Genomic DNA, 18114 nt, shown 5'->3' on the forward strand with positions numbered 1-18114 from the left:
TAATTTATGAGTTCTGCTGTACCTTTTTAAAGTCTTCAGCAACTCACAAAATTATTTTGGATTGGCTTCCTGGTGGAGCACTTGATTAAAGGCTAGACCATCCAGTCAGCAGGGAGCCTTACACTAACACTGTGTTTGTGAATGAGAGGCCATTATCTCAGAGCATTTGGATTTGGATTTTATTTGGGTTTAACCTCACACCCTTTAAAGTGCACCAGGGGAACAGTTTATATTTCTTTAATTTTTCAGTACTCCCCTGCACTTTTAAAGGCTTTGGGAATTCATCAAGTTATTTTAGAGTGTTTTCCTGGTGGAGTACTTGACTGAAGGCTAGACCAGCTGATCAGAAGGGAGATTTACATGTATACAGTATCCACACATGAGCAGCAGGAATTATGAACATTGAATGTCATCATGCTGACACCAAGATGCAAGCACATGCTTTGAGCATCTTTGCATGATACCAGTCTACCTGTCTAAAGGTGTCTTTGTAAGACTAATTAGCAGTGTACCACTCTAAAGGTCATTATACAAATTATTTTTTTAAACACCTTTATTAAACTATCACTTAAGACATAGACATACATACATTAATAAAAAAAGAAAAGAAACCATATTACCTTTTTTTTATTTACATACATTATACATTGCATATGCTTTCTTTCTTTATTACTGCCAGTCAGTCCAACTTTACATAAATTGTTCAGTTCCTGCCTTCCATTAAACCTCATGCCTCCTACTTAACATTATTCTGCATGTATTGTTCCCACAATTTTTATTTATTTCTATATAATTTGCCCTTCCCTTTTCTAAAGATCCCCCTTACAGTTGTTTTTGTTTTCTTTTACAATATTCAGTACTTCACATACATCTGGTTTAGATTTTAATTTCCAACTTCTAGTAATTGCTTTTTTGGCAACCAACAGAATTTAACTTAATAAGGCCTTACTGCATCTATAAATTAATATTGATTCCAAACTATAAACACTGTTTATTTATCTGTACTGCATTTAAGTATTATTTCATTTGCAGTTGAGAATCATTCTGACAGCCTTATCAGGAGACTGTACACCTTTATTACAATCATATCTGCCCTGACTTATTAACACTGAGACTTATAGATAACTTACTGTCACCGTCTTAAATTGTAAATTCTAATCCTGTTTGCTAGGGTCAAATGTGTTTTAATTGTACTAACCTTGCTACTATTGTGAATAAAATGAAAACACTGTCATCTGTGTTAGCATGTCTGGCAGGAGATTTATGTATATTCTCAGATAACTTGTATTGTATGCCAGCATGTCTTATTGTGAAAATGTAAATGTGTTTTTTAAAATGTTGAGTATCTCCATGCTTATACAAAATGTTTAAAGAATCTGTCAGTGTTTTGATACATTTCTAACTGGATATGTTTCTGAGGGAGATTGTAAGGTACAAACTGTCAGTGCAGAATCAGCTGATCAGTAGATGATGTCATTAGAATGTTTCTGGTTGCTATGTGATTATTTGAACAGCTAACTGACAGGAAAAATTACTTTTTTAAACAGCTGATTGTTATTTTTAAAATAAGACAGTTGTGACTGTTAAGCTGAGCAGTTAGTTAAGAGTTGCAGTCAGTTACAGTGCTGTGCAGTAGATCCTCAAGGAAAAGGACTCCCCAAAAACTCTAAGCTTGCTTTTGCCTTGCTGTTATGTTTTAGATTAGATCATGGACAGTATTTTCTAGTTAGATCAGGAAAGTTTAGTTATTTAGATAGAGTTTTTCTAAAATGATGGACTTCTCTCTTACAGTTTAATGTTATAGTTTTGGTGATTGAATTCTGGTGTTTATTGAAAGTTATTGATTTACATTCTTGTAATCATTTTACTATTTATTAAATATTTTTCATTACTTTACATTGTGGCTGGACAGTCAGGGTACTCTTTACAGATTAAAAAGTGCTTATACCTGTTTGATACTCCCCTGGTCACCTTGAATGCCTGGCTGTTTCTGGTCATAGCTAGCATTTATTTTTATCTTTAATTTTTAATAATTGATCCCCCGTTGAAGGGTGTGTAGACCTCTGACACTGGCGGCAGCATTTATCATTTGTATTGGGGAGAGGACAAAGCTGGAAATCTGTATCAGGCTTCCCATAAGTGTTTGGGTGTGTGAGATTTGAATTTACTTTGAGTGTGAGTTTGTCAGAGGTCTTAAACTGGAACACATTGCTCTGAAGTGTATAATAAGGGAATGCATTTGGGGTGCGCAGAGGCAAATAGTCCACTCCCAGGATAATAGAGCATGTTCCTCTTGTGCTCTTAAGGGAAATTGTGGAATTTTACTCTTGTGTGCTCTGTGCTCTGGTGTTTTCTGTGACACTCCCACACTGGCATCGGTGGTGAGGATTGAGGCTCCTTAATTACTGACCTGGGTTTTAAGTACAGGACGTTACATTATTAGTGGCAGTCCAGTTGGGATATTGACGAGACATCACATTATTGTTGGCAGCTTAGTAGGATGTTTAATTGGATTTCAGTAGCCTGTGGGTAGTTGTCAATAAGGTGCGTACTCTTGACAGCCACAAGCTAAACATGCAGAATTTCACTCCACCACAGTTTTATTTATTTTTCTTAGTTAGATAGTCAGGGATATCAGGCAAGGATGTTAGCAAAAGATTTTAGCAAGCTGACAGAAATTCAGTTTGCTAAGGAGTGTGAAGCCTGAGGATTGGTGCATGCTAGCCTAACCAAGGAAACAATGATTTCAGCCTTGTTTGCTGTTCAGAGGATATCCGGTTTGGTGTTGGTGATGTGCAGCATGCCAAGATAGGATAGCCACATTTTCTTCAGAGGACCTGAGAATCCATCTGGAGTTAAGGAGATTGGAAATGGAGGAAAAGGAGCAAATGTGACGTCTGGAGGCAGAGGAGAGACAGTGCCAATATGATCGGGAGACTAAACATCTAGAGACCAAAGAGAGACTGAGGCGTTTAGATGCCAAGGACAATGAAAGACTGTTTGGGGAGAATGAGAGACAGCACTAGCATGAAGTGGAGCTTCTTACCCTTTGATAGGGTCATGGAGGTAATGGGGAAGGGAATAACTGGAACCCAGAAGCTGTAAAGGTCAGTAAAATATTTCCTCAGTACAGGGATGGGGACAAATTTGATAGCTTTATTCAAATTTTTGAGAGGGTATGTAGACAATATTATGTTGACTGTAAGATGTGGGTTCAGCTCCTAACTCCCTTACTCCATGGTGAAGCTGTTCAGGCTATAGCAAAGGTAAATGATGTAGATTGCTTGAAATTGCAAAATTAAATGTTGCTTGCTTGACTGTTTCAAACTTTCACCTGAGGCATATAGAAAAAAGTTTTGCGAACATAGATGCAAGGCAGATGAAAGTGTTGGTGATTATATCACTGACTTAAGTACTTAGTTTCACAGAAGGGTGAGTGGGTGTCAGGTCATCACTTTTTAGGGACTGGCAGACTTTTTGGTGAGGGAACAAGCCCTCAGTACTTTGCCTGATGACATGAGAGTCTGTTTAGGAGACTGTGAGTGCAACTCTACAGAGGATTTGGGGAGAAAAGGGGATCTCTACTTGGCAAGCAGAGCACCACTGTATATGAAAGGGATACCCAGTGCTGCATATGGGCATAAGGGAACCAATGGGGGCAGTCTAAACCACTCCAACAGAGTACACCAGTAACAGTTGACACTACTAATCCAAGTGCATGGTTAGGGATTGATGTTTCAAGCATAACCAGAGGGGATGCATAGCAGCCAAATGCCCATTGAGGCAAGATGAGAAACAGAAGGTGAGGGAGCCAGTAAGTGTGGATGACAAACTGCCAGTGGTAAGTTGTTTAGAAACAACTGGGGTGCCAAATTACCACCAAAATGTATATCCTATCTTAGTAAATGGTAAACAGACAACTGCTAAGAGAGACACAGTTTCTGATATAACCATTGTGAGGCCTGAAATGGTTAGAAAACAGCAGTACTTGCATGGGCAGTCCACTCCAGTCAGAGCGTTGGCAGGGACTCCATTCCTAATACCTTTGGCTAGGGTTCATCTTGACTGGGAGGGTGGAAGAGGAAGCAATTATCTGTGTTTGAGGATATTCCTGCAGATGTCCTGATAGAGAATGACTTTGATGATGCAGTACCTTATGTACATGCAGTGACACCCAGTCAGACTTGGAGAAATGCACATAGGTCCTGTAGTCTGGGAGAGACCCAGACAGATCTCATACACGAAGCTGGGGCTGGTGTGTGGCTGTTTCAGAGAAAGTGCTATCTGGAAGCAGCAAGTCTGAATGTGATCCATTGCTGCTGGTGTGTACTGATGTTCCCTTGGATATGGTGACTGCAAGGACTGCGGTGAGTAGTGGTACCCAGAGTGACAGTGAGGCGCAGCTCTAGGAAGTGACTAGGCTTTGTGTGGAAGGGGAGCTGGGGAAGGTCATAAAGGTAGAGCTGAGACAGCCTCAATTTACAGATCCTATGTTTCAAAGCTTGAGGGGGGTGGTTAAGGAGGCATCTGAGGCTCAAGGAAGAGGGAAGTCTGTATATTGGAACAAAGGTATGTTGTATAGAGAGTGGACTCCTGGAGGTGGGCTAGAAGGTGAAGTAATATGACAGTTGGCAGTGCCTAGAGCTTACTGTCTGCCACTCTTAGCCATAGCACATGATATTCCTTTCTCAGGTCATATGGGCATAAGAGGTATTAAGAGACGTATTATGCAAAATGTTTATTGGCCTGGGATTGCAAGGGATGTGGTAGGATATTGTAGGATTTGTGAACAGTGCCAAAAAGTTGGTAAAGCAGGGGACAAGACTAAGGCTTTATTAATGCCTTGGTCTGTTATCAAAGAGCCTTTTCAGAGAGTATCCCTGGAAATGGTAGGACCCCTGAGTACTCCAAGTTCTACAGTAAAGAAATACATGTTGGTGGTAGTAGACTGTGCTACCAGATATCATGATGTGGTGGCTCTGTCATCTATTGAGGCAGAGAAAGTGGCAAATGCTTTGCTAGGAATTTTCAGCAGAGTAGGTTTCCACAGGAAATACTGACTGACCGAGGTGCCAGTTTCATGTCAGACCTGCTGACCTGCCTGCAGAAGTGTTCTGGAGTGAAATATCTAAAGATCACCCCCTACTATCCCCAAAGTAATTTATTTATTTATTTATTTTACATTTATTAACTGGGAAAGTCCGACTGGACACATATCCATTTTCAGCGGAGGCCCAGGAAGAAAAGCTCCAATTGCATGTCATAAAGAAATTACACAAGAATATCATACAGAGATATAGGTTCCACAGAAACATAAGTTATGTATAGATTAACAATTCCTTTAGTAAAGTCAGCATACAAAATTCTAGTAGTAGGGTTTATATAGAATATAAAATCTAAACACAAGAAAAAATGCTTTTTCTTCTAAATTATGAGTACTTTCAATATTTTGTTACAGAAATAACCAGTGATTATTAAGCTTTACAGTGAAAGGAATTAGGGGACCTTTAGTAGAATCTTTGAACATGGTATTGGTGCAAATTAACCTAGGGAGTAGCATGAACAAAGCCAATTGTTTGAGAAGTGGGTTCTCAAGAGTTTCTTAAATTGAATAGTGGAGGTAGTGGAGGTTATTTGGCTAGGTAGTGAGTTCCAGATTTTGGCAATAGTGCAGGCAAAGAGAGATTTGCCAGTATCATTTTTGTGTCTGATAATGCTTATTAGGTACTGTGAACTAGATCGTAAGGCTCTGGTAGGGATGCGGAGTTAATTATATTTTGAAGTGCAGGAGGGTTTTCTGGAAGGTAGAAGAGATTATGCGTTATTGTGAGTTGATTAAACAGAAGTAGTTGAGGTAGCTTGAGCCAATTGAGTTGGTTAAGGGTGAGACAGTGGTGGGATTTGTATGAGGTTTCAGTAGCAAACTTGGCCATTTTGTTATAACAAGATTCCATTTTGTTCAGATCACTCTGGCGGAGATTAGTAAGGATGGGAGAGGCATAGAGAAGGATGGATAAGAGATAAGTTCTTGCAATAGTAGCTTTGGTTTGTTTAGTTATAAAGTGTTTGTTTTTATAGAGAAGTCCTAGTTTTTATTAACTTTCTTAATGGTTTGTGCTATATGGATGTCAAATTTGAGGTTATTGTCTATTTCTACACCTAACAGTTTAGTATGTGCAGTTGGAGTGATTTGAATGTTATCTTTGGAGTGAATGGTGAAAGTGTTGTTGGGGGAGCATGACCTGGGCCGAAAAGAATTAATTTAGTTTTTTGGGGGTTAAGAATAAGTTTGATGTTTGTGAACCATGTTTCGGCTAGAATAAAAGTGTTTTGGGTGAGGATTTGCAGTTCCTTTAATGTGGGGGTGGCACTTATAAGGGTGGTGTCATCAGTGTATTGTACTACTAATGCTGTGAGTGAGGAGGAATTGATTTGGTTGGTAAATAGTGAGAACAATAGTGGGCCAAGGATGGATCCTTGAGGGACACCTATGGATACTGGCAACAGGGGAGACAGCTGGTCATGCCATAGGACTGCCTGCTGTTGACCAGATAAGTAGCTAGTAAACCATGATATAGTGGAGGGGCTGAGGCTTAGGGTAGATAAAGTTTGGAGAAGACTGTTATGATCTACCATGTCAAAGGCTTTAAATAAGTCTAAGAAAATGGAAGATACAAATAGTCCCTTGTTTCTATTGTGGTTAACTATATCTGTAAATGATAGTAATGCTGTGGTGGTGCTGTGGGATGGCCTAAAGCCATGCTGGGTTTTGGAGATTAAGTTGTTTTATAAGATGTACCGAAGTAGTTGGGAATGTACAACTCTCTCTAATATCTTGGAGAGAGGTGAGAGTATTACGATTTAAGACTATGCTATGGGCATTTGAAGACCAACATGTTAGGAAGGTCTTGGATAGATTAAGTAGGGCAGAATTAACATTAAACACAGTAAGTGTCAAGTGGGTATGTCAGAGGTCACTTACTTAGGACACAGTATGGAAAGTGGTACAATTAGGCCAGAACCTGTCAACGTGGAAACTATTCAAGAGTGGCCAGTTCCTGTTATTAAAAAACAAGTGAGAGCATTTTTAGGGACAGTGAGGTACTATAGGAAATTTGTGCCCAAATACAGTACCACAGCTGCACACCTTACTGACCTAACTAGGAAGAATAAACTAGACAAAGTAGTGTGGACCACAGATTGTGAACAGGCATTCCAAAAACTAAAGGAGATTTTGGGAGCACCCCCTGTGTTAGCCAGGCCAGATTGCAATAAAGAATTTATTGTACAGCTACATGCTTCAAATTATGGGGGGGGCTGTACTTAGCCAAGTTTCTGCAGAAGGAGAAGATCATCCAGTGGTATATCTGAGCCATAGACTCACTTCAACCTAGAGAAGAATGTTATGCAGCCATGGAGAAAGAGTGTTTGGCCATAGTATGGGTATTGCAAAAGCTGCAGCCCTATTTTCATGGGAGAAAATTCACTGAAATAATTTCCCTGCTATAAAAACTGCATTTGCCCAGTTTTGTTCACCGGGCAGCACCAGTTAGCTAGGGTAAAACTACTCCCGTCTCCACAAAGTCTCCTCCTCAATTTTTCCCTTGGAACTAGAAAAACTTTCAACTTAAGCAATCGAGCCATTCATTTCTCAGACTGGCACTTGCTCAAAACTCATAGCAAGCACTTATAAACCCTAGCACTAGACCCCTGTATACTGTACAGAAGGACAAGGCTCTCTATTCAACCTTACCAGCCAATTAGTAAAACAGTTGACTGTACCTATCCAGGCATGTCCAAAGGGCAGTTTCAGGTGTACTCTCCAGTCCAACTGGTGAATCTGGGCATTTTGAGGCAATGTTACAACGCCTCATGTACACAGACAACCCTCTCCTGCTACCACCAAACACTAATACAATGGAGAGATGCAATCATACAGCCAAACTGTTGGCTAAGCTCTCTCAACTGAAGACTGGATCACACAGTCAAGAGGAGAAGGGAAATATTTGCATCACACCACCAGTCTCACATAGACCCATTAAACCAGCACTGGCAAAAAACACACATAAATACACAAAAACATACTCGGAGGATCCAAATAATAATATGTAAAAGCAACAGAGACCTCCAAAGGAGACATCCAAGCAACCTCCACCCCCCAACACAAACTATGAAACACATACTTCACAAAACCAGGGTGCCATGCAATCACAGCCTTTAAGGCAAAATAACATACCCAACACACTAGTAATAGGTGACTCTATAGTTAGGCACACTGATGTCCCACTCACTAGGCTGAATAAGGAGAAGGTTACCATTAGCTGCTTGTCGGGTGCCAGGATCCGCCACATAACACAAGTACTCATGCCACTACAGAACAAGTACAAATATGACTCTGTCATTGTCCATGTTGGTGTGAATGACCTGAGTCGTACCTCCCTGGACAACATGAAAAGAGACATGGAAGAGCTCTTAGCCCAGGCTGGTATGACCCTTACCTTGAGTAGCATCCTGCCCTCACCAAGAATAATGCCATGGTATAAAGAAAAAAAATATCAATTTCAACAATTGGCTAAGTTTCTGGTGTCATTCAAAGGGGATCTAGTGTCTGTCCACCTGGGATGACATGCTTGACAAGCCACACTGCCTCCCTAGAGACAGATTGCACCTGTCACCCTTAGGCTTTCAAATACTGGCCAAGGCTCTTGCCACCCCCATAGTGCCTTTTTTAGGCAAGGCTCAAAAGACAAACCCACCACTGTAAATAGCACAAGTAACAAAAAACTGAGGGTAATGCTTCTCAATGCCAGAAGTCTAAACCTCAAAATGCATGCACTTGAAGCACTCCTCAGTATGGAGAAAATTGATATATGATCAGTAACAGAAACCTGGTTTAAGGCACCCCAGCACTACCAGGCTACAACTCATACCATACATTTTGGCCACAGAACCCAGACCGAAATACAAAAGGTGAGGGCATATCCATATTCATCAAGGATGCCCACACCTCCAGGTTAGGGGCACAGCACGATGCTTCAGAGATCATCCACGTGCAACTAACAATGGGCAAAACTGCATTTCAAATTGTAGCTTGCTACAGATCACATGGCATGTACCAGGACCCTCATTCTGCATTTCTGGAAACACTGGAAACATAAAGGTCCTACCAAACACCCTAATATTGGGTGATTTCAATTACTCAAACATTAACTGGGAGAACTACTCAAGTACTAACTCTCTTGCCCAACATTTCCTAGAATTTATAAATTCAAATGCCCTGGGTCAACTGGTCAACACTCCCACCAGAGGTGACAAAATATTGGACCTGGTCATCAACAACATGGGTGACCGGTGTTCCACACCGGAGGTCATCCCCTTGCTGGTTAGATCTGACCATAAACAAATCACTCTGGAAATCCACATTCCACCTCTACCCCTGGTCAAGGAAACCACCGTGAAAAACGTTTCAAAAGCAAACTTCACTTTACTTAAGACTGAGGTGGAAAGTTTCAAAGCCCCCATGCTAAAGGATAATATTGTCCAAGCTGCAAAATCCTTTAATAATGCATTCTATGAGCATGGATCATGCTATCCCAAGCAAAACCAAGACTAACTCCTCCAAGAAAATGAAACCAGTCTAGTGGACCCCTACCATAAACAAGCTATACAATACAAGGAGGAAACTAGTACAGAAAAGAATAAAATCCAAAGAAGGGAAGACATCTCTGATCAGTATCAGCAAGAAACTACAATCCCTAATAAAATCATCCAAGGCAAGCTTCGAAAGAAAAATTTCCAAGGACTCCAAAGATAACCACAAGGCATTCTTTAGCTATGTCAAGAATCATAAGTGGCAATGCTCAGATCTGCTCGGAGTTAGTGCAGAATGGCACAAAATAAACTGAACTGACCGATGTCACCAACATCCTGGCAGACAGGTTCAGTGCAAACTTCACCCCCCTCTCACCCCCTAAAGGGCCCATAACCATACTAGAATAATGTAGAGCCCCTGAAATCACAGACACTCAGGTTAAAACAGCCCTCTCCAAACCCAAAAACACAGCATCAATGGGACTGGATGGTGTCTCAGGCTGCGTCCTACATGACCTCAAAGACAAACTAACCCCTCACCTAAACACACTGTTCAAACTCAGCCTTTCCACAGGCGACGTACCCATAGAGTGGTGCACAGCAATGGTTATTCCACTCTACAAAGGTGGAGCCACAACAGACCCTGGGAACTATCACCCTATAAGCCTAACTATCTTGGTCTGCAAGGCTATGGAGTGCATCATCATGGAAGTCAACAGAGACATTGGGAACCTACAAACACTGGACCCCACCCAGTTCATCTTTGTTAAGGGCAGATCATGCCTCCTAAACCTGGTGGACTTCTTTGAGATAGTTACCAAGGCTATAGACAAGGGAAAGGTGGCACACACAACCTAACTAGACCTCACAAAGGCCTTCAACACCATTCCCCATTCTGGTATTATAGACAAGCTCACCAGCCTGAACATAAACCCCTATGTCACAAGACGGGTTGCCAACTGGTTCATGGACAGAACCCACATGGTGAGAGCTGCAGGAGCTAGGTCCGACTCTAAACTGGTTACAAGTGGCGTTCCCCAGGGCTCAGTCCTAGGACCCTCCTGTTCAGCATATACTTCTCAGAGGCACAGGCAAGCACAGAAGGACTATGGCTGACCAAGTTCACAGACAACTGCAAACTAGGGTCTATAATTGACTCTCCAGCTGACACAGACATCCTCCAAAAGGGTCTCACTGAGACGGATACCTGGAGTCAAAATCATGGCCTCAAGCTAAATGCCAAAAAGTGCATAGTCATCCCCTTTGGAAAAAACAAAGTACACACAAACTGCTGCATAGGTGGTAGTCCCCTAAATACAGAAGACGTAATAAGGGATCTGGGGACCCAAGTAGACAGTAATCTCTCCTTTGATAATCACATTGCTAAAGTGGTTAGAAAATCCTTCTATGTGGCCCACCTAATCACAAAAGGGTTTGCATCTAGATCAAAAGAGGTCATTGTGTCCCTCTACTCATCACTCATCAGACCCATCATAGATTACAATGCCCCATTTGGGATGTACCGTACAAGACAGCTGCAACAGCTGGAAATACCACAGAAGTACCTCAGCAAGAGGATCACTGGCCTCAAACAGATGCCCTATGCAGATTGACTGAAGAAACTCCAGCTGTACTCGGTTGCATACCGCCTACTCAGAGGTGATCTCTGCTTGACATACAAGGCCATGTCCAGCCCAGAATTGATGGATATGCTCAAGCTAAAGAAAACCATATCCCTTCAAGCCACATGCTCTAGGGATCTAAACCTCACCACAACAATAAATAGGATGTGCTGGAGGGATAGATTCCTGTCCCAGAGACTTTCCATGCTTTGGAACACAATTCCAATCTACATTAGGCAGAGCTCTTTGCTAACACTCTTCAAGATAAACCTTGACGAGTGGATGGGAAACAAAAAGTTTACCCTGGAGATCACTTCAGTGGCTCTGTTGGACAGAGGCACAGGGAACTAATCTAAGGTGGCGGTGAAAGCCAACACATTCTGGGTAAGCTAATAAATGCCTTTAGGCAGATAGCCTAGTATCTACCTATGAACCTAATCATAAACCTTTAACATGGCTTAATAGGGTCAGTAAGCAAAATGCCAAGTTACTGAGGAGGAGTCTAGGATTGCAAGCATATGATATCACCATACAACATCTCAGTGGGGTTAACAATGCCAATGCAGATGGATTGCCCAGGAGAGGAGTGGGTTAATATTCCCAGGTAGACCCATTTTTCTCAAGTGTCAGTTTTCAAGGGTCTGTTGAAAATTGTGCTTGAATCATAAGGGGGGGGGGGGTTGTGAAGAAAATTAAAACACTGTCATCTGTGTTAGCATGTCTGCCAGGAGATTTGTGTATATTCTCAGATTACCTTGTATTGTATGCCAATATGTCTAATTGTGAAAATGTAAATACATTTTTAAAATGTTGAGTATATCTCTGCTTATACAAAATGTTTAAAGAATCTGTCAGAATTTTGATACATTTCTAATTGCATGTTTGTGAGGGAGATTCTAAAGTACAAACTGTATGTGGAGAATTAGGTGATCAGTAGGTGATGTCATTAGAATGTCCCTGGTTGCTATGTGACTATTTGAATAGCTGATTGACAGCAAAAAGAACTTTTTCAAACAGCTGACTGTTATTTTTACAATAAGACAGTTGAGACTGTTAAGCCGAGAAGTTAGTTAAGAGTTGTAGTCAGTTACAGTGCTGTGCAGTAGATACTCAAACAGAAGGACTCACCAAAAAATGTAAGCCTGCCTTTGCCTTGCTGTTATGTTTTAGATTAGATCATGGACAGTATTCTCTAGTTAGATTAGAAAAGTTTCGTTATTTAGATAGAGTTTTTCTAAAATGATGGACTTGTATCCTACGGTTTAATTTTATATTTCTGTTGACTGAATTCTGGTGTTTATTTAAAGTTATTGATTTACATTCTTGTAATCATTTTACTATTTATTAAATGTTTTTCAGTACTTTACATTGTGGCTGGATAATCAGGGTGTTCTTTAGAGATTAAAGAGTGCTTATACCTGTTTGATACTCCCCAGGTCACCTCGAATGCCTGTCTGCTTATGGTAATAGCTATCAATTATTTTGAAAATTAATTTTTAAAAATTGATCATCCTTTGAAGGGTGTGTAGATCTGTCTGAGTCTAGTGGCAGCCTGTACCATTTCTACTGGGGAGGGGACACAGCTGGAAATCTGTGTCAGGCTTCCCATAAGTGTTTGAGTGTGTAAGATTTGAATTTACTTTGAGTGTGAGTGAGTCAGAGGTCTTAAATTGGAACACATTGCTCTGAAGTGTATAATAAGGAAATACATTTGGGATGGACAGAGGCAAATAGTCTACTCCCAAGAAAATAGATCAAGTTCCTCTTCTGCAACTAAGGGAAATTGTGGAATTATACTCTTGTGTGCTCTATGCTCTGGTGTTTTCCGTGATGCTCCCACACTGGTGTCAGTGGTGAGGATTGAGGTTTCTTAATTACTGACCTGGGTTTTAAGTGGGGGATATCATATTATTAGTGGCAGTCCAGTGGGATATTGATTTTATGTCACATTTATTTGGACGTCTATGCTATAGTTTAATTTTACATTTCTAGTGACTGAATTCTGGTGTTTATTGAAAAATATTGATTTACCCTTTTTTAATCATTTTTCTAATTATGAAATGTTTTTCATTACTTTACATTGTGGCTGGACAATCAGTGTATTGTTTAGAAATTAGAGAGTGTTTATACCCATTTGATAATTCCCAGGTCACCTTGAATGCCTGGCTGCTTCTGGTCATAGCTATCATTTATTTTGATAATTAATGTTTAAAAATTGATCACTCTTTGAAGGGCGAGTAGATCTGTCTGATTCTGGTGGCAGCATGTACCATTTGTATTGGGGAGGGAACACAGCTGGAAATCTGTGTTAGGCTTCCCATAAGTGTTTGAGTGTGTGAGATTCAAATTTATTTTGAGTGTGAGTGATTCAGGTGTCTTAAACTGAACACATTTTACTCTTGTGTGCTCTGTGCTCTGATATTTTCCATGACGCTCCCACACTGGTGCCAGTGGTGAGGATTGAGGCTCCTTAATTACTGACCCAAGTTTTAAGTGGGGGACATCACATTATTAGTAGCAGTCCGATGGGATATTGACCGGATGTGGCAACTATATGGAACAATTATTTATTTATTTATTTATTTTACATTTGTTGACCGGGATAATCCGTCTGGATACATGTCCATTTTCAGCGGAGGCCCGGGGAGAAAAGCTCCTCATTGACAGTAATTTGCATTCATATTAAACAGAGTACATAATACTTCTTTTGATAATTAATACATGAGGTAACAGAAAAGCATATGATTATATACAATAACATTTAGAAGGAAAAAACTTCAGATTAATGCTTGATACAGAGAATGAGCCTCGAGGTATTCCAATAAAGAAATAGAGGTTGAGGAAAGTGATGGGTTTAGTCTGGTTTAGAACATTGACAGAGCCATTGTTTTTTAAAATGAAGGGATAGACTTTTCTTGAATTTGCATAGAGAGGTGACATTGGTGAGTTGAGGAGAAGGGAGTTCCATATTTTACCAATGGAATTTGCAAACAGCGAGTCACCTCCAAAGTTACAGGATTTGACCATTTGAGCAAGTAGCCTATTTGCTGAGCGCAGACTATTTAGATTTGAGTATGGGGTGATTAAGTTACACAGCGCAGGAATGGTGTCAGGTTGAGTGAGAATTTTAAAAGCTACTATTAGTTGGTTCTGCTGGAGTAGATTTGGTAGTTCAATCCAGCCAAGGTTATGTAGGTTGATACAGTGATGGGTTTTGTAAGGCATGCCAGTAGCAAATCTAGCAATATGATTATAGCAACATGAGAGTTTGTTTAGGTCTGATTTGTAAAGGTTAGTGAGTATGGGCGAGGCATATAAGAGGGAGGAGAGGAGATGTGACCGGGCTATGGCCTCTCTCGCCTTGGGAGTCAGAAAGGATTTTATTCTATATAGGGACCCCAGTTTCTTATTAACTGTTTTAATAGTTTGGTTGATGTGAAGGTCAAATCTGAGTTTGTTGTCTATGGTAACACCTAGTAACTTGGAGTTTGAGTCCGGGATATAATAGTCCCATTTTTGGATTGGACAGAAAAGTGTATAGGGGAAGGTTTATGGGTAGGATGGAAGAGTAATAGTTTGTTTTTTTTAGGGTTAAGGATCAGATGGCGACCTAACAACCAGTCTTCAACTGCAGTCAGACAGTCTTGGGTTTTGGATAGTAGTTTAGCTGGTGATTTGTCTGAGTTGATTAGTGTCGAGTCATCTGCATATTGAATGCAAGAGGTCTCAGGGATGACTTTGTGGAGGTCATTAATGAAAATAGAAAGGAGTAGAGGTCCCAGTATGGAGCCTTATGGGGACCCCTATGGAATTAGGTAAGAGGGGCAAGAGCTTGTTTTGCCAGAGTACAGCTTGATTCCTATCGGAGAGATAGGCATGAAACCAATTGAGTGTTTTGTTATCTAGATAGAAAGTTTTTAGAGTGTTGTGAAGTAGTTGGTGGTTGACCATATCAAAGGCCTTTGATAGGTCCAGAAAGAGTGCAGATGACATTTTTTTGTTGTTCTTGTTATGGTTTATAGTGTCGGTGAATGAGAGCAGGGCGGTGGTAGTGCTGTGTTTGGGCCTGAAACCATGTTGTGAGCTAGTTAGGAGATTGCTCTGGGTTAGGTAGTGTACAAGTTGTTTGTGTATACATTTTTCCATGATTTTAGCAAGTGGTGACAATATGGCTATTGGCCTATAGTTAGACAGATCAGTGGATGCCCCTCCTTTGTGGAGAGATAACGTGGGAGATTTTCCAAATTAAGGGGATAGTAGATTCAGTTATGGTACAGTTAATTAGGATGGAGATGGGGTAGGCTATAACCTCTGCAGCTTTTTGTAGATATTCAGCTGGTAGAAGGTCGGCAGCAATGGTAGTAGGTTTTAGTTTCTTCAGTAGGGATCTAATAAAGGAAGTGGAAACTGGTTGTAGGTGGAAGGAGGGCTCAGACTTCAGGATCAAACGTATTGTAGGGGGATTGGTGGGAGGTTGTTGGGCAGCTAAGGATTTGATAACATTGATAAAGAAAGAGTTAAAGGTATTGGCCACTTCTTCAGGGCTTTTATCATTTAGGTCAACTGGAGTTGGAGTGGTGGTCTTTCCTGGATGGAGAAGGTTGTTTAGACCCGCCCAAAACTTTTGGGGATTGTGTTGGTGTTTATCTTGCAGTTGGTAGTAATAGTTTTTTTTGCCAAGTGAAATGGATTTTTCTGTCTCATTTTTAAGTTGTTGGAAGTAAATCCGGTCTAGGGGAGCTTTGGAAGCACGCCATTTGTCCCAGGCTTTGTTTCTAAGTTTAATTTTGGATTTTGAGTCTTTTGTTAGCCATGGAGCTATCTGGTTTTCGATTTTGATTGAACGTATAGGGGCATGGGAATTGAGTATGTTTGTAAACGTGGAGTTAAAGGTTGTTACTGCCTCTTCAAGGGGGAGGTATTTAAGAATAGACCAGTTACATGACTGTAGCTCTAGTTGGAATTTAGTGAGATCAAAATGTTTAGTGTTCCTGATTGATCTGTACACTGGTAACTTGCATCTCCCTGCTTTTTTTTCTCTATGTAGGTGATGAGATGATCACTGAGCTCATTTGGGAGGGTCCCAGACCTGTACGTATGGGACTGATTATTTATGAGTATCCAGTCTAGGATACTTTCTTTTTGATTGGTGTTCCCAATTCTGGTGGGGGAGGATATAATCTGTGAGAAACCATGGAGATTTATTAGGGTGGGGTTGGTCTCTGAGGTACATTGATTCCAGTCTATATTGATATCGCCCATTATAATAGTTTCTTGGGGGTAGTTAATAGCAAGCCAATTTAAAATATGCTCAAGTGTGTCAGAGTTACTTCCAGGGGGGATGTAGGTCACAATTAGGTTGATACTTTTTTCCTTATTCATTTGTATTTTTAGGGCAGTTAATTCTGCATTAGAGATCTGGGGAGGTTGGGAGGGGTTCAAAGTAACATTTAGTGAGCATTTGAAGAGCACAGCGATACCACCTCCTTTTTTTATTGGGCGGTCGGTTCTGTATATGTTATAGCCAGGTGGTGAGATCTCGTTATCTTTCGTCATGGGTTTAAGCCAGGTTTCTGTCAGGCACATAATGACAGGGTGGTGGGTAGCTAACAGAGCATGTAGGTTGTGTATTTTATTGTTTAGGCTTCTTATATTAAGGTGGCAGATTATGAGGGAGTTAGAACTGGGAAGAAGAGATGGGCTATGAGAGCTAGCGATTGTTATGGGTCCCGGGTTGGGGTGGATGTCTCCATCTTTAGAAATTTTTTTTCTCAGGTATTCTATAAGTTTCAGGAGTTTAAGTATTAGTTTGTCAGCATATTTGGAATTGGGATGATTCAATAAATCTATAAAATACTGAGTATGTTACTATTTTACAATCTTTTTTCAGTACTTACAATCTAATGCTCATTTGTTTGCCAAGTTTCAGTTCTGTGTCTATTCCTGGCTCATTGTGATGCAGCTAATTCTGGAGTGAAAAAAAGCAGTAGGCGTCTTGATTTTTATTTATTTATCCTTTGTTGACTGGGTTAGTCCCATTAGGCAAGTAGCCTCTTTTCAAGGGAGACAAGAGGTAGTATTTATACTAGTAGGGGAAATTCGGCTAAGGCATTGGGCAACTTCTCTACTTTCTTCAATAGGTGCCATGGGATCATTTACATCTACCAAATCAAGCAGCTGGGTCCTTAATTAAATGTCTCATCCAAAGGAATATACACTTCCCTTATGCTACATTGCAGTGTTGGCAATCCATCTACCTAGTGTAGGAATAAAACCTACAGCCTTCTGCACCAACAGTGAGTATGCTACCTGTTGCACCAGTGACACTACTAATAGTACTAATAGTAGTAGTAGTATCAGTAATCACAGACTGTTTTAACTTGACAATGTGACACAGTGCCTTGTGTATACTATTAACTATTCAGTAGATACTGTCCTTCTTGTAGAAACTAAATGTGTTAACTTATTACAATATTTTATATTTATTATTATCACCTGATCTAGGTCTTTCTGAAACCAGATTTTTGTCTTATTCAGACTTTAGATTTAACAACAAAGCACACTTTGTCAACTGTACACATATTTAAAAACAAAAAATATATACTTATTAGATATTTAACATACACAAATCACGGATTCACTAAATTCTTATGTCATGGAAGATTTGTTTAAAAATAACTACTTAGTAGAATGCACCTCTTGTGATATGTTTGTAAAGGGCACACATATGTTCTCCACTAAGGTTTATACCATCTGTTAAAAGCTCTTGGAAATAATTTCTATTTTGAAAATGAAATAAACTAATGATTGGTTTATCTTCTCATGTTACAGCGGAATAGCATTAAGAACAGTATCAGAATTTATACTAAGCTGGCATTGATGATCTGTAGCAAGCACAATT

This window comes from Protopterus annectens, chromosome 1.part1, assembly GCF_019279795.1.
Source record: "Protopterus annectens isolate FY-2018-M chromosome 1.part1, PAN1.0, whole genome shotgun sequence".
In the NCBI taxonomy this organism is placed as follows: domain Eukaryota; kingdom Metazoa; phylum Chordata; order Ceratodontiformes; family Protopteridae; genus Protopterus; species Protopterus annectens.